The sequence below is a fragment of the Sebastes fasciatus genome, chromosome 20 (genome assembly GCF_043250625.1).
Source record: "Sebastes fasciatus isolate fSebFas1 chromosome 20, fSebFas1.pri, whole genome shotgun sequence".
Lineage (NCBI taxonomy): Eukaryota > Metazoa > Chordata > Actinopteri > Perciformes > Sebastidae > Sebastes > Sebastes fasciatus.
In genome coordinates this window covers 20,964,645-20,991,564 of record NC_133814.1, presented here as the reverse complement: position 1 = coordinate 20,991,564, position 26,920 = coordinate 20,964,645, and the positions used below count along the sequence as shown (strand labels likewise).

Below are 26,920 nucleotides of genomic sequence, written 5' to 3'. Positions count from 1 at the left end.
ATAAATCTGATGTAGAAACAGAGGGATCATGTGTGCGAGCCACGATAATAAAACACGCTGACATTTATTCAGCACACGGTAGCCCACACACAAATAAAAAACGAACGTGCGTGCCATATATCACATGGAGTCGTCGTGTGCGAGCAGATGTACGATCGCGGGTAATTCACCGAAATAGAGATTGATTTAAAAAGAAAAGTTTGAAATTGGAAAAAGGGTAAATGCCAAGGAGTGAATCAGTGCTGTGTGCTGATTCCTGTAGAGAGCAACGATCGCTGCTGCCAACCTGTAACTTCTGATGTCACTAAAGAAGAGGCTGCTGGGATACGGCTGATCTTGTGCCTTTAAGCAAGGCACTTAAAAACCACCAAGTGCACCTCAAGGAATAAAAGTTTGCAGACATTTATGTGTGCTCCAACTGATGGTTATTTTGATTGACTAATTTTAGGAAAACTGTCATAGTATAAAGAACACACTACCATATCTGAGTAAAAAAAGTCACTACAATGAAATGGCTACTATGGGGACTAACATCATCACACATAAATACAATTGGACTCATTGGATCCACAAGAGTCTCAGTTTATGTAATTGCAAGACTGTTTAAGGACCCCAGTATGCAGACACATTCAAACACACCATTTTTAGAATGGGTGAAAATAACAAATTTGTAGTGCATTCAGAAAACTGCATGTTTTTTGCCCAAAACTGTATGTGATTATCATAAAATGGGCATGTCTGGAAAGGGGATACTTAATAATTGATACAGCGTTTTGGAGAAACGATACAGTATCGCAAAACATAATACCGAGATACTCATGTGTATAGATTTTTTTCTACACCCCTAACTTTTTGTGTCTGAAGTTGCAGAAGTAACCGGTTTGTCAGCATCGATATCACCATACAATAAATTAATCTTCAAAGCATGTATGCAAAAGTGTTGCGGTTGTGTGTTTGGTCCCAGACAAACACTCTGCTCTTCTGCTTTGACATTCATTTAAGTTGGATTTAATCAGATTCTCAACAAAGTGGAGCATCTTAATGAATCACAACACCACAGCGAGCTGCAGCGAGCCGGATGAGAGCAGCAGACATCTGCTCCGTTGTAAAGTTGGCGGACGTCTTCATTAGCATCAGTCTCGGTTTAGGCTAACACAAAAACATGCATGCGTATACACACACGCACGCACACACACACACACACACACACACACACAGTGCAGCGTTGGAGAGAAAGCCCTTGACAAGCTCTCTCACAGAAGACAGTGAGCCAGCTCTGGTCCACCACAGGAAGTGGAGGGTTCTAACATCCTGCCAATGTAAAACAATAGGGAACCACTTTCATCCAAACCACAACACACACACATTTACTGTATATACACACACACACACACACACACACAGCCACACACAAGAGAGGCAAGGATGCTATACTGAGATCAAACCAAAAATATGCTTTGCAGGGGAGACTTGAGTCTACGATGATCCAACAAAGAGTCAATGAGGGGGTTCTACTTTGGTCTTGTGATCATGCGTCTCGCTCTCCACAACAATTACATAAGCAAATTATGTATTCATCCTTTTTAACTACAAATTTCACCCATGCAAAGTTTAATTAAAAGTAAATCTGTGGTGTGATGTTATCCATGTTGGGTCCCTAACATGAACAAGGCTGGAATCAGCTACTCAGGCTTTTGTTTTGACAAATCACAGTTGAAAGATGGACGGAAGTGGTGATGGAAACACAGCAGGACCACAAAAATATATAGAAAAACAAAAATACACCAGCAGCCAAATACAGTTGTACTTTTCTATCAAATCCCCTGAAATTTTGGTTTCAAATAGGTATTTCTCTACAACAGCTATTCTCAACCACTGGGCTGGGGCCCACTGGTGGGCCTCAGAGCACAGCTCAGTTTTAAAGCTAGAGTGAAGATACTGACTCATACGAAACTAGAAAGCCTAAGGAATCCATACCAAATGTCTTGCGAGCTTGTCAGCAAGGAGGCTAAATAATGCTCCAAAGTTCTGCTATATTTTGGCCAGGAAAAACCGGCATAGCCATTTTCAAAGGGGTCCCTTGACCTCTGACCTCAAGATATGTGAATGAAATTGGTTCTATGGGTACCCACGAGTCTCCCCTTTACAGACATATACGTCTCGGATGCAGTGACACAAAATTGAGCGGTTTACTAACAGAAAAGGGGTCTATACCTGTACCTGTAAACACCATTAAGGTCACGCTGCTCAACGTTTCAACCTTGTGGTGATTTTAAAGCATTACAAAAGGAGGCGTGAGGCTGAGAGAGTGAGGCACACTGAACTGTTTGTCACTGGCTGTTTTACCTGCAGGGACAAAAGACAATCCTGTCAACTCTCAAGCAGTCTTACTTTAAGGGAGGACAAACTGCACCAGTTATGAGTGTTCCCAGTAGAGGGACGATACTGTTATGAGCCGTAGTTGTGAGTCTGTAGGGAGAGCATAATGCAGGTGTGCCGAGCGGAGCATAGTAGTAGGAAGGGAGGCTGAGAGAGGAAGGGGGGAGCAGAGGCAGCAGTTTCACAAGCTGTTAACTGCGTTTAGGACAATGCTCATATGAGCTTTGATTTAATGTGTGTATCCTACTCTTTTACAAGCAAGAAAGAAAAGAAAAAAACAGCCAGCCAGCCAGCATGAGAGCAAAGAAGCTGATGTACTGTGTGGGTAGCAGACACTTCTGAATGTTTCTAGTGCCTTCTGCCTGCTGAATAGTCCCACAATATACAGACATAAAATGAATTTAAAACATAACACAAGCTGACAGACTAATTTTAGATTCAAGGGCTTCATACTTTAGTATGTTTATTAGGTAATAAGTATGCTAAACACCACTTGCTCAGCGTACCAAGTAAATCAAACCATAGACTGTATATAAGAAGTGGACGTAGTCACCGTGACGTCACCTATTGGTTTGTGGACTGCCGTTTTGAAACCTCGAATTCGGCATTTTGGCCGACACCATCTTGTTTTTTTGCAACCAGAAGTGACACGAGAGGGTGGAGCTAAGTACTTAACCGAAAAAAGGTTATAACTAACTTTCATGAACTGATAACGCATTGTGAAAGGGTTAAACACGGACAAATCCCAGACTGGACAACGCCGTGGTAGCAACCTGTCAATCACAAGGTAGCCCCGCACTAAAGCATCCCCTGCTTTATGGTCTATTTGACTCTAAATGGGACCATAATCTACTAAATGAACATCATGCTGTATTGAAGAAGACTTGAAACTAGTGATTGAGACCATAAACTCATGTTTACAATGTTTACTGAGGTAATAAATCAAGTGAGAAGTAGACTCATTTTCTCATAGACTTCTATACAATCAGACTTCTTTTTGCAACCAGAGGAGTCGCCCCCTGCTGGCTGTTAGAGAGAATGCAAGTTTAAGGCACTTCTGCATTGGCTTCACTTCTTAGTATTCAATATCACATATTTTACTGATATTTTCTCCTAAAGGCCACGAGATTATCTGCACATATGACTATAATGCATCACGATTAGCGCTCTTTAGTTATGGTCTGGTGCCAACAGGATTTCATGTTACACCTGCATATGGGATTCAAAATTTGCCAACTAAACAGCCAACACACAAAACCATATGGTGCAGTTTATACATTTTGGCTTACTTGCTTGAGTCCTCAATATAAATCCAAGCTGAGCCAGCACACGCTTTACCTCTAATGTGGGCAATATACTTCTTTAAAGTGGCAAAAAAACACCCGAGTCACAGTCTAAACAAAGAGTATTTAAGATAATATAACACTGCAAATAATTTAGATGAATCTTTGTTGTGGCTCATTTGTTCTTTCTGCATATTGGTTTACACGCCGAGAGCAAAGAGTAAATCAGTCGGCATCGTCTAATTTGCCAAGCAACAGCGGATGCAATAAAAAGAAGAAATATCCCAGTCATGCCCAAAGCACTACAGGGGTATCTCTATTTGTCCTCTTGTTACATAACTGTTGATTATCCGGTGGCTACGACAAATCCTAATGCAGGTCTTTTTTTAGCTCATACTACTGCTGTTGCTGCTCCTTTTGTTTTAGCCTCACCTTATTCCCAGCTATAATATGACCTACATTACACAGTGTATTCCTAGTGTTGGACTGAAGGGCTTATGTTGGCTATGATTTCAATGTTTTTATACTAAAACTAAAGACAGCCAATATTGAAAGTCATCTTACTATAAGTACAGTGTTTAAAAAGTTCCCAAAAAAGTCTATCAAGATTAAGCCATAAAACTCCAATTTACGACTCGTTGTCCTTGAAACGATTAAGCTATCTTCCATCCATCAGGGTGGTTTATGAAGGTGATTTCTGTTTTCTTTATTAACAATCAGTCACTTAATATAAGCTACAATAAATACAAAACATACAAGACAATTAATCGTGGGTAAACACAAAAGATTTGTCAATTTGACACAATTTGTCAACTGTAAAACATCCAGCTAAAGAAACAAAAATGTTTGTTTACGTTGAGTGTTTCTAATTTGTAAAAAAGAACAGTAAATATTGGCAAATATATCAGATATCAATATTGGTGTTGACCTCAAAACCAGTATTGGTTGGGCTATAAAAGCGAGTATCAGATATATCTTCAATATACATGTGTGGTAACTTGTCCCCAACATGACCTGTGCTCCCCTCCAATAAAAAGACACGTGTTTCCTTGGCTTAAAATAACACGTTATCTCCTCCCCCCCTCCAGAAAAGCCCGGAGCCTATGACCCTGGCCACCGAGGTATATGTGGAGGACAGCGAGCAGCACGATGGCGGCGCTGGGCCAGAGAGGTGACGCATATGTGAGTAGCTGAGTGCGTCAGGCTCTGGCTGACAGCACCACAACTCAGCAGTGTCCTGGATGGATGGAGGTGTTATGATGGAGGAAGTAGGGAGAAATAGAGAATGTGTGTGCGTGTAACAGAAAAGAGTGATGTGCCCCGACTCCTACACTGCCATGCGATGCTGAGAAAAGCTGTGTCGCAGCCCTGAGTGGGTGGGCTTCGTTTAAAAAAAAAAAAAAGAAGAAATAAAAATAAAAGCTAGTGAAGAAGAGTCTGTAAAAAAAAAAAAAAAAAGCAAGCATCTCCTACCTTCAGTCTGACACACCACTGGGGTTACATCACAGAGCGGAGAAGTGAAAAGCATGCAGCAAAAAATAACCAAACGGAAATGGAAGTGTTATAGAGGTTTGTTTTGTTTTTTTTGCCTTGAGACTCAGAAGAGGATGAGCAGAGAAACAAAAAGCTGGTATGGCTCCTGGTCTGCCTCCAGGCGTTCCAATAAAGATGATGCTTTTGTTTCTATCCATTTTTAATCCCTGACAATCACACACAGAGGGACCACTACAGACGTGAAAAGCAGACATCCCACCTGTACCAACTCCCTCCTTACATGGTTTCTCCATTACTAATACTACTAGCATTCAGACTAAGACAATCTCCCTCATCTTCTCTTTGATTCCTGCCTCATCTTTTTCAATCTGTCATTATGCCTTTGCATTTCCTGCATTATGTTACCCACTTGCCAGCTTAATAAATTGTTAACCTCTGTGGCTTCTAGACGCCGACAGTAACGTTAATATTGCCGTTGCTTAGCAGCGGTGTTCTCACGACTTAACCACTTGAACGCCAAGCATATCGTGTACATGACTTCCCATGTTGTAAACACAAGCTCACAAGTTTCATTTGAAGACCCCTTTACAAAATTCAGTCAGCAGGAAGCATTAAAAACATCAGTTTTCAACCAACTCATGGAGCCAACGTTGGCTTCATTAGCTTGCTAGATACAGCTGATAAAATCTGCCGCTGACAGCTGTCATTTCAGCCGGAAAAAAATTGACAGTTGCCTGCTAGAGATGAGACGCCTGCTTTTGTCTATCACTGTCTGAAAAATCAAGGACCCATTGCTTTAAAAAAACAAAAAATACTATGAATTTCGGGTGTCAAATCTGCCACCGTGTATCACTGTTAAACTGCAGAGTGCCGTGCAAGAACAGAAAGCTTGACAGGCTTAGCATCAGTCACTAAGTGTTGTAAGTAAATGAAGAATTTGATATGTGGACAGCATCCCGGCCCAACACCATCACACTCCCATCTGCTGTCGAGTACTCAGCATTTGCGGTTATTCTGTTGTCTCCGTTAATCTACACATCTCCGTCTGCAGCGCAAGAGGAGCATCACCTCCGGGTCCCTCTGACCTCTGGCTGTCTACAGCATGAGGAGGAGGAGCGCGTGCGACTCCTGCTAAGGTTGCAGATGCCTCTCTCTGCACCGACGAAGAGTGTTTAATGAGAAAAGGTTGGGATCCTGATAAATTCACACAGGGAGGCTGAGGGGAAAAAAGGAGCTCCTGCTGCAGTCAGTGCTGGTTCATTATGGTGGAAGATATTTACTGCCTTTTAAATTACTGCCTCTGTGAATGACAGACTGAGCTATTACCATACAGCAGCTTAAAGAGGAATACCGCTGAATTTGATCCGTATTCCTGTTGCTCAGGGGGCTCTCTGTACCGTGGGGGATTTGTAAGGGAGAAGTTTGTACCACACCCTAATCTCGTCTTTGCCAGCTCCGCCGAGGATGATCATTCAAGGATATTCAAGGATATTTTCTAATGCTGTAACTCATGAATACAATACCACACTGGGAAGAACTGCCAGCAACTCGGCAACCATTACAAACTTATGCATTCGTTTTTCTCGCCAGCGGCAACAATTATTTTTTCCTGTTTACCTCTGCCTTTCACAAAGAAGAAAATTAGATCATAACAAGTTGATGGTTAGAGAAACAAAATGAAAATGAAACAGTGACTTGTGTTAAAAATACAAAGCTCAATTTAGAAATTCAGACAAACAACCCATGAGGGCAGCTCTGTATTCAGTGTCAATGACACAGCTCCGAGCTGTAGATTAGTATATGATGCCACATTTAAAGTCTAAATCCTCTCTCGCAGGTTCAGACAGAAGTTAATTTAACTTTTCACGGACTGCCTGCAGGCTGTATGACTAATATAAATCATTTTTGTTGAGTGTCCATTTGGTGAGATTCGTTTTTTGAAGAGCGACGACTCTGAAATGAGTAATCTTTTGATAGAATTGCACCTAATTTAGGGGTATTGTATGTTAGCGCCACAAAAAGACTGAAGAAAAAAAAAGCCTAAAAAGAATCACAACAAAGCTACTCCAAAATAACAGAATGCAATCACTAGTTTATCTATTTATATAATGATTTAATGCTTGGTACTCTTTTATTCGAGCCACAGAGTGCACCTCTCTGCGTGGAACAACCAGCTAAATGGCAAACAAACAACAGATAAAAAAGCAAAGCGTACAGTGTCTCCGAAATAGCCACGAGCACAAAAACACGGCCGTAAAAAAGGTGTCGGGCAGAAAAAAGGCCGACGGCGGACGAGACAAGTGTCACTCTGTTTTTCTCCTCATTCCAATCAGAGTGCAAAGCTTTCAACCTGCAAGGGAAGAGCAATTAGAGAGAGAGAAAGAAGGAGAAAGGGAGGAAGAGATGGAGAACAGAAAGAGAGAAAGGCGGCCATTGACTGTGGCCATAGTAACAGACGGAGCATGGAGGACGGAGAGAGGTGAAACAGAAAGACGGCAGACACTGTCCTTGCTACTGCGCCCTCTTTCATGGCGCTCTGTTATTCTTATCCGATGCTTGCCTACAGCAATGCAATAATTCACTCCGTTCTCAGTGTCATTGTGGTGATAGGAGAGTGAAAAGACTACACACACACACACAGACACACACACACACAGAGACACACCATCTCAATTGCAATGGAGATGGGTCTACAACTACAAACAAGCAGTCCTGAATAATGAAATACACATTAAATATAAAATAGACTGGGGGATTGTAGAGCTGGCAGTGCCACAGCAGACACCAACACTCATACACGGCGAGGAGAAAGTAGGCTACGGCATGTGGCTGGATGTCTTTTATCATTAACATGACAGCTACAGCCTATAATACAGTCAGTATATATTTAGAATGATTCAAGTGTAAAACACATGTCCTAACCTGAACTGCTGCTGCCGCTGCAACGTCCGTACTGCTAGTCTATCCAACTGAACAACTAGAGTTTCATATATTAGACAACATATTTGACATGTTGGGTGACCTAAAGCAGAATATAGTATTGTATTAAAGTAAGCCAGCTCACCTGGTGGAGCGGGCGCCCATATATTAAGGCTGAGTCCACCGCTGTGGCCCAACGCTGACCCCTCTCTCTCTCCCCCTTTAATGTTTATACTATCACTGTCAAATAAAAGCAAAAAGCTAAACAATAATCTTTACAAATAAAAATAAAAATAAAAATAATAATTTTAAATCGTTCTTCAGAAATAAACTGCTGTCAAGTTTATATAGAAATAACCTTTAAATCCAGAGATTTGTCAAAAAGTGTTTGTTGAGTACAAAGAATTGAAAAAAACAATGTCACAAACTCCAGTATATGGGTCAGTGTGTGTGCGTGTGTGTGTGTGTGTGTGTGTGTGTGTGAGGGAGGGTATTCTATTTTTTTTCACAGATTCAGCATGGAGGTCTTACATCAATTTTTCATGCGTAGCCTTCAGCTGGGTACTTAATTCTGTTTGGGTGTCTCGTCGTTGGGTACTATAGAGAGGCGAAGTCCCTCCCCTTCCAGTGGACCACCATTTCAGAAATAAAGATGTACAGTAGTCAACAGTGAGAGACAAATCATTTTTTGATTCCGTTTGAATTGCGCCATGAAACACACATATGATGTTTGTCAATTTAAAAGATAATTTTGCAATTTAAAAAAGTCTCAGTTTGTTGTAAAACTGTTTGAGTATAAGAAAATACATAATTAGAAAGACTACACATCTAAAGGTTGCGTTAGTGACGTCTCTCTCGATGAAGCTACGATATCTGTGTGTTTCGTACTGGGATACTCATGAACTCACACCAGCAACGGGTCTCGCTCGTTCTTTCGCTTCCCGGCTGATAAAAAGACCCGGAGTTGCTGGATAAAACACATTAGGTACGATAACGTTACATTTGTGCGTGGTCATATCTAAGTTATTGGTGTTGGTTATAGTTGTTGGTGACATATATTGTGCAAGACGAGAGATGTAGTTCACTGAGCGGTTTCACAAAAAACTAAATGATGCTACGACAAACTGACACTTTCTTGACTTGCAAAATTATCTTTTAAATTGACAAACATCAAAAAATCATTGTCTCTCGTCGTTGACTAGTGTACATATATTTTGCAAAATAAGGTCACATGGGTGACACCGGAAGAAGAGGAACTCTACAGAGACAGAACGCAACGCTTCATAATCGGCACTCTAACAAAACACCTGTATCTAGCTAAAAACATCAGATTTCAGCCTGTCAACGGATTATTTTAGCATCCTATGTCTACAATGGGTGCAGTTGATAACTAAAATGATGACGGATGATGAAGTTAGCAACATCACAAGTTCCCACACCCAAAGGTCGTGTCTTCAGATTGTTTGTTTTTTCTGCCCAACAGTCCAAAAACCCCAAAGATATTCAACTTATAATGATATAAAACAGACCACAGCAACAAATGCTCACATCTGAGAAGCTGGAACCGAGTAATTGATTATCTAAATTGCATTTTCTGTCGATCAACTACTGATCTCAGCACTAACGGGGATGCACCTGTTACAGTACACGTGTCTTCATAAGTGTGGCACAATCATCAGACGTGTCAAAGCGGATAAATTCATCCGGAGGCCGGAGAAATCCAGTCCTTCCTTCCAGCGACTGTCAGCAGGAGTTACAGCTACTGAGAGTGGCAAACATGGCTGCCACAGACTGAAGAGGAGGAGAAGAGGGGGGGGGAACCAGACAGTCTGACAGACCAGTACAGACATAGACAGACTGTAGGTTTGAATTCAGAGATGGCACGATAACCGCCATCGAACAGAGACAGGCGGCGGGACGCATTTGGACACACAGCTGGCGTGGGTTTAGTCCACGCCTTGCTTGTTGTGGTCCTCGCAATTGCAGCTTATTGCTAAGTGAACCAAACGCCGGCGTTCTCTTATGCAACGTTTGTGTTTTGCTGTGTTCATCATGCGGTGTAAAGAGACACAATATCCCTCAGTATGCTCAGCTAGCATGGGCACTTCCTGCTATTCAAAGGCACACAGCGTTGAGCCCCATCCACATCAAGAGGCACAATGAAAGCCCAGTTTCCCCCGACTGGCTAAAAACAACAGGATGCCGCTGAAGAAGGGGGGCTGATAAGTCCTGCATGGCATCAAAAATTTAAATGGGCCACGACCGTGTTATTTCATATTTCTCACGGCCAAATGCACATTTCAGAAGGCTGTTTTGTTTATGCATGATTTTTCTGAGTCTATATATATGTGTTATATTAGGAAGAAAAAAGATAAATGTTGAAGAAAAAAAATCGAGATGAAATGGATTGAAGTTGGAAGATATGAAAAAGAACAAATAGTTTAGAAATAGAAGAGTGAGGACAAAGGATGGCACCTGTAATAATGAGAATAAATGGATGATGAATGGGTGGAATGAGTGGGACTTGACAAAAAAGGAAGATGAGGGGGTGTAAGAAAATAACCACTCCAGGAGGAATGAAAAGAAAGCAGGGAACAGCAGGACGGATATAACAAGAAGCTGTGATGAATTTTTTTTTAGAGCGCATATGGATTGATGAAAAGAGATGAAGGAGGAGGAGGAAGAGAAAGCGGCCGTGATGAATGGAGAAGACAAAGATGAGCAGGGAAATGACTCCGAGGTGGGAGATCCTGAGAGGAAGGAGTGAGGAGGACAAGTTTGGTCATGAGATGATGTGGATGAGAAGAAGGAGGAGGATAGGAGGAAGAGCGGCGAGGACTCATTAGCCTACGTAAGCCTGGTACATTAAGCCTTCGCCGCTCTACTGTTTTATCTCCCTCTCTCCTTTTGTTCTCCAGAAATATCTGAGTGGGTGGGAGAGAGAGTAACATCGAGTGTTGCGAGAAAGAAGGAGAGAGTTACAGTAAGTGAAGTGATGACAGAGTGAGGGGGAGAGGAAAGAGTGACAGAGGAAGTAGATGACTAGTGAGCAGGCATGGCAGCTTTAGAAAATGTTCAATATCATACCAGTAGGATACCTGTCTCTCCAATATCATCCGAACCATAACAGCAAAACTAAATACACACAGTGTGACATTTAAGCATATCTCTGCGAGGTTTCCCGCAGCGTTTTTATAGTTATTTCTCCCGCTAACGTCAGAGCAACTCATGACATTTTTATGAAATATAATAATAGGCTCATTACACTTCAGGGGAAATGGGCAGTGGCGCTAAATCACACAGCGAAGGCCACGTATTTCATGAGTGAGGTGTTTAAAGGACCAGTGTGTAACAATTAGGGGGATCTATTGGCAGAAATGGAATATAATATGAATAAGTATGTTTTCTTTAGTGTATAATCACCTGATAATAAGAATCTTTGTGTTTTCGTTAGCTTAGAATGAGTCATTTATATCTACATAGGGAGCGGGTCCTCTTCACGGAGTCCACTATGTTGCACCGCCATGTTTCTACAGTGGCCCAGAACGGACAAACCAAACTCTGGCTTTCCTTAAGGCCATCGTAATTCTCCGACACACTTGTGAAATGCGTTAACGTGAGCCACAGAGTGCAAAACCGTGGTACCACCAGCCGCCGTCTGACTTCTGTTGCTCCTAAAGGAGCGGTATTATGGTAAAGCTGGCCTCTGAGCGAGGCGAACGCCGTTACTACGGTTTTGCTCTCGGTGGCTCACGTTACCGCAGTATTGGAAAGGGAAGAGTGAGCGGAGGTTGTACTCAGTTGGTTGCAATCTGCAACCACACCAATAGATGCCATTAAGTCCTACACACTGTCTCTTTCGGACATTTTTCAAGCTAAAGTGCCAAACATGCCCGAGTTCTAGCTTCTTAATCGTGAGGATTTGCTGCTTTTCTTTTTCTCATGTGATAGCAAATTGAATATCTTTGGGTTTTGGGTTGTTGGTCGGACAAAACGACATTTTAAGAAGTCACTTTGGGCTTCAGTAAATTGTGATGTGGCACTTTTTTCCGATATTTTACAGACCAAATGATTAACAAATTAATTGAGAAAATAATCAGCAGATTAATCAATAATGAAAATATCTAAACGTTTCTGTTTTCCTGTGCGATGAGGAGTTATTTACAACATAAAAGGTGAGCTCATTTCTGGTTTAACCTTTACAAAAAGTTCTTTAGATAACTTGGATAAACTTTTGTCTTATTTACAACCTGTCCGATTGTTTCAGTGCTCGTGTTTTTTGCCCCTTCTGACTTATTTTTAACGACGTCGCTGTGATCCCAGATCTCAGCAATCAACTCAGTGAGTACAAAGTCATCATGACAGATGGAAATGATGGCCAAAGCTACAAAATTAAGATCCAAGATGTAATAACCCAGAGATATCCTTTACAAAATGATGATTGACTCAAGACTAAGAGTGTGACAAAACATTTGGTGCCAACTTTGGGAACTTAGAGGAGAGTTGTTTTTAAGGGTTGAGCAGAAAGAGAGAAAGAGAGAGAGTAAAGCTGAGTTTCAGTACCAAAACCAAAACAATAAGTTTTTGGTACCTTTCTTTGCAGAATATAATCTTGTTTTTCTACAAAACTCCTAACACATGGAGCTCTCACATTTAAAATGTTGTCTAAACACAAGTAGCCACTGATCTGATGAAAGAATAAATAGATTTCTTTCAGTATTTTACAGTTTTCGGTGGTCTGTATCGAGGTTTGATACGAAGCCCTGAAGAGAGGTAGATGGAGTGGGGTGGGAAGAGACATGGAGATGTGAAAACAGTGACATAACTGTGTGGAAACCAATCAGCGACAGCGAGCAGAGCTACTTGGTGTTATTAATAAACTTGAAGACAAAAAGAGCGACAGATATTACAGGAAGAACCCAGTGAATCACTATTAGGTCACACTTGATCTTGTAGTTCCGTCTCTCCAAACAATTTTCTCTCTTCTAATGGCCATCTGTCAGACACCGTGTCCTCTCTGGTTCTCTCTAGTCTATATTTATTTTCAGTTTCTATCAACAGTAACACACACAAACACATGGCGTCGGTGCTTAAGGTGTGGCACAAATGCCGCCAAGACACTGATTGCTGCGAGGAGCCAACTACCTGGGTCAAGGTGACACCGCAGCCACAACAGAGCAAACGCACCAGGCGCAGAGAGGGTTTGACACATGCTGCTGACACCAGTGAAAAAACAGAGACACTCAACACTGCTCTGAAATCACATACTTGAACCCTTCACCTTTAAAAACACACATTGAGACGCCTAGACAGCGCAAGAGCTGCTCAGACTTGCACCGTGAAACGAGCAAAATCCTGAGAGAGAGAATACAATTAAGAGCTGAAGCTTGATGAATAGTGGCTCTTACCAAAAGACAGTTTTACACCACTCCCTACATTCACAACAGAGATTCCCACATCCGTGCAATCCATCCATCCATCCCTCCATCCATCAATCCATCCATCCTCCCGCCCTCGATTCATCCGGCTCACCTTTGTCAGTCGAGCGCCTCGTCTGCCCAGGCAATAAAAATCCTGCACCATAGTAAGGGAGATCCTAAACAAAAGGAGGAGACTGTAGGGGGCACGGAGAGGAAAAACAAAACAACGCAAGGGGGGGAAAAGAAAGATAGAGGGAGGGAATAGAAGGGAAAAGAGGGAGAAAAGAGAAAGAGAGAGAGGCAAAGAATGACCCAGACAGGCAGAGAGCTCTCCACAATGTGAGCAGCGAGGGAGGGCGAGCGCCAGGTGTCAGTACGCATACACTCACTGAGCGGCGCAGGCACGCACACACACTCACTCACTCACACACACACACAAACACACAGGCAGACCGGCAACTCTCTCTCGCTCTCACTCTCTTCCTCCTCCTCCTCCTCCTCCTCCTCCTCCTCTCTGGCAGCAATAACTCTCCCTCATCCTCCTCCTCTCTCTCTTCTTTCAGCCAGGGCAGAATTCCTTAACTCTTTCAAAGCCAGTGATCTCCAAGAGCGACTGCTCTTTCTTCCTCTACTTGTGCTAATAAGGTTGGCTGATTAAGTGTTTTTTATATTGAAATTGCAATTAGAAAAAGGACAATTTCCAAATCGCAAAATAGGTGACTGTGAAGCTTTTAGAGTCAGACTGTTCGGAAGATGTGTGACTTGTGTAAAATGTGTTACTTTGGTGACTATGGGGCGAAAGAATCAGTCGTAATCTGTTCAACGTTTACATCAGCTTAAGCATCTAAAGTGTAGATCTGTCAACTGCATTATTGTTAGACGTGACTTATTAGCAGTTTTCAATTATTAACAAAACTGACCTCAATAACTATAATGCCATTTTCAAATGTCATGATTACATTTGAATATTATTGAGTATTGTCACATATACATCTGATGTAACATCTAAATAAATGTGGGCTAAATTTGTCATTTTTTTACAAGCCAAGTATACTTAGAAGTTGTCTTTTCATTGACTGATTATTCGAACTGATTCAAATCACGTATAAACAAGATACAATTTTGTTTATGTTTGGTCCAAACATATCTTATTTCATGATGTGTTGACCACAAATACAGCACGAGCGTTTAATCCATAGGATATAGTTGCAGTATTGACTAGATAAATAGATCGTTTTATTAAATAATTCAGTCCTAACTTGTCCCTAACTTGTACAAAAGTCCACATTCAGTACATCACATCTGAAACTGTCTCTTCACTTTATTCTATTTTAGTCGTACAGAAGAAGATGCCCTCTATATGGATATGGACTACATCGATATAGGCGACATCTTTAGAGCTCCAGTATCACAGAGAAATAATACACCGGAGCCCATCGGGGAGTTAAAGCTGAAACATGAGTCTGTGAAGATTCGTGAAATTGTCTTGTGTGCTGGGACGCGCAGAGGGGGCTTCTGGGTAAGAGTAGCTCATGGAAGTTTGCAGAGATGCTCACAAACTGTACACACCTCTAAAATCTGAATTACAAGCTGAGTGTATCTGCTGTCCTGTGCATCAGATGGGGAAGGATGCCCGTTAGGATTGGGACAGGGCTGAAAAAATGGAACAATGATACTAAAATAGGGTCCTAAATACATTATAACCTGCAATTTTTGCTTAAAATCAACCAATATTGGTCATTATTTCTTAGTAATACTTTTTAAAAATTGATTGTACGATTGTGTACAGGAGTTTTGGGGTGAGTCCTTCTAAATGCAAAGAACCAATATGTGTATGAACTGTTTTGGTCCCATTTGTTCCTCTGTTAGTTAGCAGGACTTTTCTACAGACAGTTGATAGATTTGAATGAAATCTAGTCTTTTGATTATTAAAATAACATATCTGAAGGACAGCTCTACATTGGCAGAGGTATGTTGAGTGCTTTCAAGCTATTTAGTCTCTTTTTTTTTTGCAAATTACTTCATTTATCCTGATTTTAGTGCTATATAAATAAGGTTTACTGTTAGGCTATTATTACATATATTGTAATAATTTGAAAGGACAGTTTAGTTTTAAAAGTAATTCTACAACAGAACACAGAAGGGCAATGAGGAGCAGCGTTTTTTTCAGCTGAGACACTTTGGTCAAAGAGTACAGAAGCAAAAAGACAAAACACCTGTGTTTTTTTTTTTTACAAAAGCTGCTGCCGCCGTTTTTGGACCGAAAAACGTTTATTATATTTATAATATTTTACCACGGTTTTGCACTCGGCGGCTCACGTTTACCGCAGTCTTGGAACGGGAGGAGTGAGTGGAGGGGTACTCAGTTGGTTGCAATCTGCAACCACACCACTAGATGTCGCCGAATCCTACACACTGTCCCTTTAATCAAAAAAATCTAATCGACAGATTAATTGAAAATCAAAGTTGCCCTAAATTGATTAGTCAGCAATAAACATTAAAACAGCTCCAAATAAGACTCACATTTTAATAAATGCTGATTTTCACTCATATTCCTAAACATCCAAAAGTCGTGTGTCCGGCTCCAATAAGACACTGTGCACAGCAACGCAGCAAACACATGCATGACTGGTCCCACCAGTGTTCACATGTTCGAGGCCTATCGCTTTCCATGACCATAAAAAAACTGCCAACATCGTCCCTGCTCAGTTGCCACCTAAGAAAAGACTCCATATCTAGGTCACAGTAACGGCAACTGCTAAATATCAGTCACGCCTCAGCCGTGAACACGTCCCTTTAATCAAGCTGTCAACGTTAACATAGAGTAGGGAGTTGACAAGGATCCAGCATAAATTATCCCATGGAAGGATGCAACAAACGCTCTCACATTGCGATTAGGAACTTCCTGCTTGGAGCCAGCGTGATAAAGAGCATAAGGAACTGAAAGGAAATGAGAGAGAGAGGAAAAGGCCATAGAGGGATGGTAGGAAAGTGAGTAGAGCAAGAGGTAAGGGACACATCGAGACAGAGTGAACGGGAGTGAGGCTTCCCACTATTGACGTTGTGATCAGAAAGCGGAGGAGAGGTTAGACCAACGCTTCTTTTACCCACGCATCATGCTGCCTACTCCCTACTGCTAGAACTGGAATGCACGCTTTTACAAAAGAGCCGCATGGGAGAGACACAGCCGCGGACTCTTGTGCCGGCCTCCATTTAAATGTCAACCGTACTTTCACAAAGCGAGATAAATTACTCAGAAGATTGTGAGAACAGCCGTCAGTGGGATATTCAAGACCCCGCTGTGGGCAGTCTGAGAGAGTCTTACATGTACTGTACTGATTTGAGACGTGCATCAGGCCTTTCATACAGATTTATGACAGCAATCAAACCACAAATGCTGAATACAGAAGACACACATCTTTCACACATCAGAGTACTATAGCAAAAAAAAAAAAAAAAAGTGCATGAGAGGATGTGCTTCACTGTGATTACTGCGACGATGGTGATACAAAAGGAACAATGTGCAGCTGAGTATTATTGGCAGCATTGAGTACCAGCTATTACAGCAAAGAATGCACTTGACGGTCTTGTGTTTTTTTTACTCAGCAACTGAAATAACTGTATACTGTCTTTGAAGCTTTCTTCTTTTTTTCTTTCAAAGTACTGTATGTACTGTACAAGGACAGGTGACAAATGAAAGGAAAAAATAAATAACAGCAGACATGTTGACTTCGGTACCAAGTCAATGCCAGAATTCTGAAAATGTGGTGGTACTCGAGACTAACGCCGACCCGTGGACGATATAAAATGTGTTTGGACACAGTAAACTCACAATTGACGCATCAAGGAGATGATTTTTTCCCTGATAACGCTACATTACGAACAACAAATCCATGTTGAAATTAACTAGTTAACGTTAGCTGTTAGCTCCATGCAGGACTGTGCTGCTTACCTGCTGCTATCAGCTAAGGCTGTGTCATGATACAGGGGTAATGATTCAATATATTGCGATACTGTAAGCAAGGTGATATATTGCAATTTTTTTTCTTCAGGAAAACTGTCATAATATAAAGACACACCACCATAAATCATAAAATCTGAGTAAAAATAACAAAAGCCACTATGTGAAATGGCTACTATGGGGACTAACATCATCACACATGAATACAATTGGACTCATTTGATCCACAAGAGTCTCAGCTTTACAGTGATACCAAATTTATCTAATTCCAAGACTGTTTAAGGACCGCAGTATGCAGAAATATTAAAATACACTATTTTAGAATAGGTGAAAATAACACATTTATATTTATATTTAATTACGATTAATCGCATGATTGTCCATGATTAATCGCACAGTTTTTATCTGTTCAAAATGTACTTCAAATGGAGATTTTCAAGTATTTAATACTCTTATCAACATGGGAGCGGGCAAATATGCTTACTTTATGCAAATGTATGTATATATTTATTATTGAAAATCAATTAACAACACAAAACAATGACAAATATTGTCCAGAAACCCTCACAGGTACTGCCTTTAGCATAAAGAAAATATGCTCAAATCATAACATGGCAAACTGAAGCCCAACAGGCAACAACAGCTGTCAGTGTGTCAGTGGCTGCATGCCAAAGCTCTTAATTGCATCCCTGTTTCCCTCACTTGCGTCTCATCCTTGCGTCTTAGTCCCTCCCACCAGGGAAGCATGGAGAGACGCAAGGAAACCATGCGAGGAGAGAGGAAACGAGGAAATACAATTTAAGCGACATGGGACGGTCGATTCCTCTGAAGCGTCACGTGAAGCGACGTCCGTTTCTGATGACAGCAGCAGCTGATCACATCTGGATCAGCTGTCAGTCAGCTTTAACAGCTGTTTGTGTCTGAACTGTACTAATACTAATAAAGACAAGTGCAAGCTGCAGTCTGTATTTCTACTGTGGACTGCTTAGAGGCTCAGGAAACATCTCTACTGGCACAATAACTTTATATTATTGATTCATTATTAGCGTCTGTAGTTATTGATATTCTGATTGTGAGTTAATTATTTAATAACCCAGAATATGACTATGGTGTTTTTTGAACACTGGACATTATTTATTAGGCTAAAGGGAAAATGTAAATGATGTAACTCATATCAAACCGACGTTCAGGAATCATCAGCCTCATGTGACTGAATGGAAATGAGGATAAATGATGTAAAAGGTGTTTGTTGCTGACAGACAGACTCTCCTTTTCTCTCTTACTTTAATAGTTTCATTAATAAAAGTTAACAGGGGAAATAACAGATCATAAAAAGACAAATCATTCTAAAAAATGCAGAAAGTTTTTCTGAATCAGTTCATCAGGTATTATAAACCTCTCTGACTGTCAGGCTGCTTCACTGACGGTGTGTGAAGCAGAGCTACTGCAGGTCCTTCTGCTGCTGCTCAGAGCTTCAGTTAACACAGATTATAACTAGATGGTGAATCAGAAGACAACTAAACTATAAAACGTTTAATCTGTGATCTGTTTTCACTCCGGTATGAAACTCCAGTGATGTTGAGAGGTAAAGTTATCAGATCAGTCTGATCGGCAGCAGCGTCCAATCAGTAACTGATATCCAATAAGGGGGCGTGTCGGTCGGCAAAAGACTTCCGTGCAGGATACACTGGTGTATCCTCGCTCATAGCTCCTCCGGCAAGCCTCCTCGATCCTCGATCCTCGCTTCTCGATGCACAAATAAGGGCTTTGGAACGGTCTTCAAAATGGCGCACCAGAACAACTTCCGGTTCAAGCGAGGATCGAGGAGCAAGGAAACGAAAATTAAGAGCTTTGGAACGTACCGAGTGCTGACTTGACCCAAACTGCATGTGATTATCATAAAGTGGGCATGTCTGTAAAGGGGAGACTCGTGGGTACCCATAGAACCCATTTTCATTCACTTATATTGAGGTCAGAGGTCAAGGGACCCCTTTGAAAATGGCCATGACAGTTTTTCCTCACCAAAATTTAGCGTAACTTTGGAGCGTTATTTAGCCTCCTTTGCAACATGCAAGTAAGACATGGTTGGTACCAAGTAACAAAAACCAGTATGCAAACAGTAATAAAGGAGTGTATGTTGAAGTATATGGGATTTATTGTTTTGTTTTTGTTTTTTTACTGTGGTATCAAATTGCTACCAAGAATCCTGGAATTTCACTGGTATTGATATTGACTATAAATGTCTGGTATTGTGACATCCCGACTGCACAAAACCAGGACCGTGAAACTGAAGCCGCTGAAAGGGAATTCATCCAACGTTAATTTTATTATCTACACCGGTGCGTTTCCTGCTGTGACATGTCAAAATGTCTCCGGTGAAAGAGGCCTCGGCGTAGAGACACATAACTGGATGTTTTGATGAGAATGATGTGATTCATACGCTACAGCCTTCAGTCACATCACAACTGTACTGAGCCCCTATTAACTTGTCAGCCATCTCTACTGACGTGTGAAGAGTGTTAATTATTATTACCTAGGGCTGCAACTAATGATTGTTTTCATTATTGATTCATCTCTGGATTGTTTTTTTTATAATTAACTGATTAATCATTTAGTATATAAAATGTCAAACAGTAAGGGAAATTGACAATCGCACTTTGCCAGACCCCAAGGTGACATCTTTACATTTCTTGTCTTGTCCAACCAAACGGTTTGAAACCAACAGATATGCAATTAACAATGATATATAACAGAGAAAAGAAATGAATCCTGACATTTGAAAGATGTAAACAACAATTTTGTCTTGATAAATGGCCTAAATTATTAATCGATTATGAAAGTGGGGACAATTACTTAACATCAAATTTCAGCTTTAACACACCTCTTTTAGACATAAAAAATATGCTTAAATCAGACGCTCTTCGTTATTTAGCCTCTAAGTTGCTTTAATTAATTAACAAAATTAGTGGCATTAAAACAAATATGCGTTATTGTCGCGTTAACTTTGACAGCCCTAATATATAACCCCAAAAAAGTGGATTCCTCTCGACTTCAGCCCACATCTCCCGGCCCTAACCATGACTCTCAGAGAGGCTCTTCGAAGAGGTTTGCAGGCCGTCACATTCTTGAGCCTGAAGGACTCAAAGGAGGTAATTCACTAGAGGCACATGGGTGGCTGTGACAAGGGCGGCATGTGCATCAAGTAGCGCCACTGAACCATAATGACGGGCCCCGTAAGTGCCTCCCACACTCCACGAGATAGGAGAGTGCCACTGCTGACACTTCGGGCAAGTTTTCTCTTAGGGCTCCAGCCCTCTCGGCGGTCCGTCTGAATTGTCTTTGACCTTCAGCACACTTTCGTTTTGCTACAGCTTTGTTGCCATGGTTACCCGGTGACGAGGCCACAGGTGCCCGCCGATGAGGTTGGCAGCTTCGGGGGCCGTGTCGCCCACCTGGTCGACACTCGTTACACCGTCTGTGACCCCGACGCGAGGAGCGACTTCTCCTGTTCTCTGTTGTTTTGGGAGGAGGCTGGCGAGGCCGCAGGCGAGGGATGTGATGAGGTCTTCCTACTGATGACCCTTCATGTCACCACTCATGAAACCTTCACATGCCTGACTCCACACTGAGTCATCTCACCAGACTTAATAAATGATAATGAGCTTTCTGGAGAGAAGAGGAAAATATGCAAGACAATCCTCGAGAGGGGAACGAGACCAATTGAAGAAGAATTTCTCTCTCAAGCTCTGATGAGGAAAACAGATTATACCCATGCATATATCAGCATAACAACTCCACTCTAGCAGACAGATCCTGGTGCTGCAGAGCTGCTCAGTCACCACTGCATAAAGGCACCTCAGAAATAAATGTCAACGGCTGAAAGACGAAAGCTAAATGACACGTCTCAGTGTAGCTCAAAGAGGTTGTACACATCAGGCTGCCGTCCTTAGTAACCAAAGGTCAAAGCTCCTCTCGGCAGCTGTGCACCATATTGATTCACTGATCCATTGTCTGCCTCGCCGTCTACCGTCTGTGTTTACACAGCGTCTTAATGTTCACATTTAAAGGGAATTAAGACATGTGGAGATTTCTAATGCAGTGTGAAATAAAGAGGAGTTTACGGATTAATCTACGCTCTACAACATAAAAATGATACAACAGAAATAACATAACAAACCTGAGCTGAATACAAATGAAGCAAAACTGAAATGACAGAATGTAGACCGATCAGCCATAACATTAGGTCAGCATGGGCACCCTGACCGGTCTGCGGCTACGCAGCCCCATACGCAACAAACTGCGATGCACTGTGTCTTCTGACACCTTTCTATCGGAACCAGCATTAACCTTTCTATTGGATCGGACAACACGGGCCAGCCTTCGCTCCCCACGTGCATCAATGAGCCTCGGGTCTGACCCTGTCGCCGGTTCACAGGTTTTCCTTCCTTGGACCACTTTTGGTAGGTCCTGACCACTGCAGACCGGGAACATCCCACAAGAGCTGCAGTTCTGGAGATGCTCTGACCCAGTCGTCTAGACATCACAGTTTGGCCCTTGTCAAAGTCGCTCACATCTTTACGCTGGACACTTTTTTCTGCTTCCAACACAAAGTTCAAAATGTTCCCTTGCTGCCTAATATATCTCACCCACTGCCAGGAGCCTTTGTAACGAGATAATCAATGTTGTTCACTTCTCCTCTCAGTCGTCTTAATGTTATGGCTGATCGGTGCATATCGGAAACTATTTTGATGATTGATTAAAAGGGAAACTTTGCAGATTTTCCCCGTTCACCCACCGCTCATTTGCCAGCGAGGGTCCACCAGGTGATGCAAACCGCATCATTTTCGCATCATCCTGCAGACTGTTGGTTATACAAGAGGTATTTGAAGACACTGGGTAAGGGCTCTGGGACATTTGAGGGGTATATTTCACAATTTTCTGACATTTTTTAAATAATTAATCAAGAAAATAATCATTAGATTGACGAATAATGAAAATCATTTCCAACTAGGGCTGCACAATTTTGAAAAAATTTATAATTTCGATTATTTTGACTGATATTGCAGTTGCAATATGATTTGTGATATTAGGGGGAATGATCATTTTTACATCATAATTCTCAATTTCAATGAAAAACACATTAAAATGATGATGCTCTGATTTTTTTGGGAATCTGTAAAAAACAAAGATGCTTTCTTTAGTCTGTAGATTATGATGTGAAGGCCACAACATCTCTGCAGCACCACAATATTTAATTTAAAATGGTATTTTGACACACATTTCACCTTTAACAAATATTGCACCTCCTGCAGCATATTTGGATTTCGATCAAATTTTGATCAGTTGTGCAGCTTGTGCTTAAAGGTATGATTGGTAGTGTTCATACATTTTGTTATATTTGTTGAAATTCGTATTACATCTCGGTACATCCGGTATCTGTGGCTGTCGCAGGACTGTAATAAACCATCCAATCATTTCAATTAGCCTGACATTGGACAGCTGTGAGTACTAACAATAGCCATGTTCGTTGTTTACATTCATAATGATCATTTTAAGGGAGTGGCTTTGAAGGGAGGTCTGAAGCGACGGACTGTCAGTGTTGCCAACTTGGTGACTTTTGGAGCTAGTGCTGCTCACTACTTTCATAGGAAAAGAGTTGGCAACACTAGGCTTAAAATCTAGTGTACTCTTGCTAATATCTCAGCTTTACCGACCCTGCCTTTAATAAAAAAAATGATCTATTATTTGGGTCCACTTTAACATCTTGTAATCTGCAGTGAATGGTGCGAATGAAGGGCTAAAAATGGTATCCCTCTGCAGGAGTTCGTGCATGTTATGAAAACCTGGTCCACTGAAAATCCCTCCATTCATTTTCCCCCCCTGGGTTCATTAATACAGGAAGGAAGAGCACATTCTGTGGAGCAGTAGGTGCCAATCTGTCGCTCGGTGGAGATCTGCCAGAATCAGCTCACATTAAGCTGCTGCTGCTCCTGTAGCCTCTTACATCTATCTGATAGGTGGAATGATTAATTTTTCCACGTACAGTCACTGATGTTCACTGGATACTCCACAGCTTGCTTTGCATGCAAGTCGTAGCAATATATATGGAAATGTGCAACATCTGCATATACATGTGCTTCCATCGCATTTATTAGATTTTACAGCACACTGACTACCGAACAGATGAAATCATTCATGAATACATTAGCAAAAATAAAACGAAATAATGCGTGCAAATGGTAGATCTGGATATAACTGGTGATTTTTAGTCTACAGATTAGACAAGAAACCTAAAAGTTATTTTAACCACTGGATAATTGCTTTTCAAAGAATTAGCATAGCAATGATATATTGGGCTTTAAATTAACTATTAACTTATTTTGAATAATCCATGCCTTCCAGTTTCTTCACAAAATACCTAAAAAATCAACAGATACAATATGAAAACAAAGGATTGTGCGTTTATCTGGTCAAATTTGCAAAATCTTTGGAATAGTGGCACGTAAAAGTGCAGCATACTGTAATAATGGCAGTTAATGTGGCCCATTTACAGTCAGGTTTCTCTGTCCAGAGAGCAAAAATCTCCATGTCACGCTTGATTTTCCATTTTCAATGCACAAAACGGGGGAAGGGGTTGCAGACAAACCCAAAGATTTATGCATGAAAACATGAAAATAATAAAAAATGTCACCCCCACAATTCAAGCAGTCTCCATTATGAACATTTCACCTTGTATTTAATTGTAATTTTAGCACATTATTAGTTCACAAATTTTGAAAATACTGGAATGCAATGTATGTATGTGTAATATGTTAGTATGTATTATATGTCAGTATGCATTTTTTTATGTATATATGTACTGTATATATTAGCATTGGATGTGCATGAGGTGTTTGCAGATGTTATGTTTGTATGTCTAGATGTATGTTTATGCATGTATATTCATCTGCATCCATTATAGTGACTTAATATGTATGCTTTTTGTGGTCTCATATTATTGTTAAATCTTACTGACCAGTCCTTTATATATACAGTGTTTTGTTTGTTTACCTTTATGCACTGCTGTATTGCTGATTGTATGTCTACATCTCTTCGGTCCATATAATAATAAAAATTTGATCACAAAAAAAACAAGTACTAAAATGTAGCAGGGACGTTTACGCTCCGTCTGATCAACCCTCTCGTTCATGTGAAGTGAACAGATAAATAAAACTAAAAGGGCACTCGGAGAGCGCAGACCTCCGCCAAGGCTGTTTCCATAAGTGAAAAATGATGCGTGTATCCGCTCCGATAATTTAATGGCTTCTTTCTTGGCCCATGCTACACCCTTCCACCAAGTTTCATAAAAATCAGGCCAGTAGGTTTTTCCATAATCCTGCTGACAAACAAGCCGAACCAGAAAACCTCCTTGGTAGAAGTAATAAGTATAGGCTTAATACTGGCCAATATGTTTTAAATCAACTTGTTCAAGGTATCTTAATGTCACATTTGAGAGGAGAAACTTACTAGACTTGTGCAGTGCAGGTGGGCTTATCTGCAGTTTAAGATTGACAATAATTACACTGCATCGGGCCTCACTGTTGTGTCACTCCTTGTGCCTTAGAGCTCAAAGCATGTTTGCTGATCTGATGATCTCTAATTAGATTTCTCCACCACTGTGGAAAATGAGCCATCAATTAGAGCGCTGTGATAAGGGGGACCGATTTGATTCCTGTCAAGCACCTGCTGCCCGTCAGACTTGTCGAGCTGCTGGAACGTTCCACGTCTGACTGAAGGGAGGAAACGTGGACGGCATTAAAGCGCCGTGTTCTCGGGTGAACTGACATTTAATTGATCACAGGCCTTTTAACCTTTTATTTGAAATGGAAATGTATGAAGTTAGTTTATACTGAACATTCCTTAGTGAAGGTTTTAACTAACAGCTAGTATCCTTCTCCTCTGTATCAGAACAAGAACAGGTTGACAAGAGAGCCTTCTCCAATCTACAGAGGCCAGTTTGGATCAGTCTAGTGAGTTGTAGAGTCATCCATCTCACAAGCATGTCGGTTAGGGCTGCAACTAACACGTTTTTTCATTGTTCATCATTTTCTCCATTAATCGATTAGTTGTTTGGTTTATAAAATGTCAGATAATGGTAAAAAAAAATGTCGATCAGTGTTTCCCAAAGCCGAAGATGACGTCCTCTAATGTCTTGTTTTGTCCACAACTCAAAGATATTCAGTTTACTGCCACAGAGGAGGAAAGAAACCATAAAATATACTTAAAAAATTACTCAAATCGATTATCAAAATAGTTGCCAATTAATTCAATAGTTGACAACTAATCGATTAATTGTTGGAAAAAAGAGAGGAGAGAAACAAGCGCAACAGTAAATGACAACAAAACCGTAATGCACTGCAGAAGGATTTATGTTTTGTTTATGTAATGATTATATATATATATATATATATATATATATATATATATTATGTACTGAGGTGGGTCATACAGATACTGATATTGAAAAGATGCAGCTTTTTATATCATAGACTGTTGTAGTCTAACTTTTGAAACACTTTCTAAATAAAAGGGAGTTCAGTTCTCTATTTAAAGAAGAATTGGAAAGTGTAAATGACAGCTGTCGGGGCATCTTTACGAATCAAGACTCCATAGTCTAATAATGTTTGAATTGAAAATCAAATCATGACCTTAAAATTGAAAATCAAATCGTGGATTTGGAGAATCGTGACACCCTTCATCCAAATGAATCCCAACTCCTGGTGTGAGCACGTGTAAGCTACATCTTGTCTGCTCAACTGCCACGCTCAGGCCCATCTCTCTCAGTGCTTATTAGTCATGCAACAGCTCCCTGTCCAGACGCCTCAACCTTTCAACCCCATTTCTCATTTTCCAATCAGCCAATGCCATAAACTGTAATTACAGTGTCAGGCTGTTGACTTTGTTTCAAGTCTAGACCCACTGATGGGAGCAAGAAGGACATGGCAGTGAAAATTTCACCACAAAAATGACACAGACGCCTCCACTCTCCTCCATTTTCAAGCTAGAATGTAACAGCCGAGACCATGAGGGGACATTTTTCTTTCTCTTTCACATCTTGGATTTCCAGGCGGGTGTACTTACATGAAACTGCCGCCGGCAACAGAAACAGTGGGCCGCTCTGTGACAAAGAAAGCCTTAAACACATCCACCGGTTGAAGTCTGATCTGTGTCTTAACGAACAGACTCGGAGTGTTTCTGATATCTAAACACTGCTGCTGCCGTGACTGCGAGACATTTGTCCTTTTTGTTTAATCTCAGGGTGTGAGATTATACAGTGAGCATTCACTTCAGATCGTAAAAGGCGTCTGATTAATGGCAGAGTGGTTGGAGTGAGAGGAATGGCAGCACGTTCCAGACTGACTCAACTATTAATGACAGTGTCTGAGGACCAAACAGGCTTCATAGTGTAAGTACCAGACATAAAT

General features: G+C 41.1%; 1 protein-coding gene across 4 annotated transcripts in view; it reads right to left on the bottom strand.

Annotated features, from left to right (window-relative positions):
• tanc2b (tetratricopeptide repeat, ankyrin repeat and coiled-coil containing 2b) overlaps positions 1–26,920 on the bottom strand; it is a 174,419-nt gene that overhangs the window by 94,741 nt on the left and 52,758 nt on the right. For 2 of the 4 annotated variants that reach the window (XM_074619735.1, XM_074619736.1), the window contains exon 1: positions 13,608–13,830. The exons of the other annotated variants lie outside the window; for them this stretch is intronic. The gene's annotated coding sequence lies outside the window, so the exon portion shown is untranslated. Of the gene's footprint in view, positions 1–13,607; positions 13,831–26,920 lie in introns of those variants that run through there. 4 annotated transcript variants of the gene reach the window in all.